Source organism: Primulina huaijiensis, chromosome 13 (assembly GCF_012295235.1).
Source record: "Primulina huaijiensis isolate GDHJ02 chromosome 13, ASM1229523v2, whole genome shotgun sequence".
NCBI lineage: Eukaryota > Viridiplantae > Streptophyta > Magnoliopsida > Lamiales > Gesneriaceae > Primulina > Primulina huaijiensis.
The window spans coordinates 18,699,135-18,701,229 of NC_133318.1; the positions used below are offsets into that span (position 1 = coordinate 18,699,135).

The following is a 2,095-nucleotide window of genomic DNA, read 5'->3' on the forward strand; positions in this document are numbered from 1 at the left end:
TTAATCGTGAATAGGTAATTAATTACAATATCTACACGATTATGATATTTTAAATCCATTGTCCCAAAAATGACATTTTTTGTACAATGTTAAAGCATAAAACATTATCATCAGTGCATGATTAAAAAAAGATATAATCTTATTTTGTAACTGTGGAGGAGTGTCAATTTCTGTTCTAATGTGTTGTATTATCAAGTTTATATTTTATACCATCAGCCAAGAATCAACTTTAGTATTTTGCATGCTATAATTAATAATATTCGCTATCGCTAACTCTTGGCGAACGGAACCTGCAAATTTCGAGCTAGATTGGTTACGGTTAAGAGTCGGGATTTCACACCGACTTGGGATGTCGGCATCTGGCCGGAATTTTTCACATTAACGTGACAATGGATTACGAAAACAGAGCATGAATTTTAAGTGTTTAGCAATATGCACAGATAGCATTAAGAAGAGTTTCTTTTACACCTTTTTCAGTAGGCAATCAAGAAAATTACTATTACACAAATAATAACCTCGTAAGTATCGAACATTTTCCCCGTGAATTTTCGAACTTGTTTTTTACAGTTTTACTTTTCACTTCTCTGAGAACTCCTCCAGAATCCAGCGTTGTAAAATTTTTCCCACATCTCCTTCTCCAGCTCAATCACCTCCTTGTTGTCCCCCATCTCCAGAGCATTAACCATGGCCACAGAATGCATCTGCACCTCCTTTTCAACACACCCGCACTTCCGCGGCGGCGGCAGCCCCTTCTTCATCTGCCTCAGGCGCCGCTTCCGCCTCAAGGCCTTCCGGCACAGCCCCGCTGGCAGCTTGTACACAGCTAGCACAAGAAGGTTGACAATCCCGCAGGGACAACAACAGCATACCACTGCGCACTCCGCGGCCGTGGCCCCCGCCACCTCCGCAAGCCTCACCTTCCTCACGCCGCCCGGTGACGAGTAGTCCGGGTTCTCCAGCAGCGGCTGCCTGCGGTCCACCATCGAACCCGGCGGACGCAGCAGGATTTGCCTTGTCATTACTATATATATATAGTCGATCAATTTCCTCCAGTCTCGCAGTTCTTCTCTATAAAATCTCGCAGTCCGCACCTGAAGAATCACAAAAAATCATCTGAAATTAACATATCCCACCCAAGAGAATCCATCCCATTTCCTGATCACCCGAATCAATCAACAAAATATATCAATAACAATAAAACTAAAATACCTGGAAATGTCAGAACAGTACTTGTTCACAAAAGTTGCAAAGCGGGAGCCTTTCCATGCTCGTGGGGATATGAGAAGAGTCGACCGCCGGGGCACGCAATAAAGTCGGCGAATCTGCGTCGTAAAACCCCTTTTTCTTTCTTTTCTTGGAAAGAAGAAGTTTAGTTTGTCACCGATTTGACAAATTCAACTGATCGGTTCCCCTAAGGTTTTACTATAATATCAATAGCTGTTTAATCATTCGTTCTTCTGTTGCTCAATTTTTGATCGAGGTTATTTTGGTAATCCTACAATTGTTAAAATGTTATATTTCTGAATTAATAATTAATAATAATAATCCTCATTTATATTTTTATTATTAATTAAAATACCTTTTCGCTCCTCTTTATAAAATTCTCTCATTTTTTTTTACCATATTTTAAATTTCTTATCCAATTATGTAAAATGATTGTATCAATGCATTTTCTAAACACAAAACTCATGTGAGACGATCTTATGAGTCAATTTTGTGATACATATATTTTATTTTGATCACTTATAAAATTATTATTTTTTATACCAAAAATATTACTTTTTATTAATAATTTTTATTGTAAATATAGATATTATCGACCCGCCGCACGGATAAAAATCCGTGAAACCGTCTCACAAAAAACCTATTATTTCTGAATATAAACATTAAAGTTTACGTGATGCAATAATTATTTACCAATCCAAAACAGTATGGTGAAATCATGAAACAAATAAGATAATTGAATAAGTAATTATAGTTTTCAAGGCACGTTGTATTATGTTATTCACATGTACGTGATAAATAATCGAGTATTATTTTAAATGTATCCAACACGATAAATAAAACAAATATTTTAAAATGGACAAAAACTTGT

At 36.7% G+C, this 2,095-nt stretch overlaps 1 long non-coding RNA gene across 1 annotated transcript; it reads right to left on the minus strand.

Moving 5' to 3' along the window:
- Positions 1–554: 554 nt before the first annotated feature.
- On the minus strand, positions 555–1,422 carry LOC140956247 (uncharacterized). The gene is made up of 2 exons (XR_012171410.1): positions 1,210–1,422; positions 555–1,091 (listed from the first exon to the last, which is right to left on the minus strand). It is a non-coding gene; the product is annotated as an uncharacterized lncRNA (long non-coding RNA).
- Between the last annotated feature and the right edge of the window lie 673 nt (positions 1,423–2,095).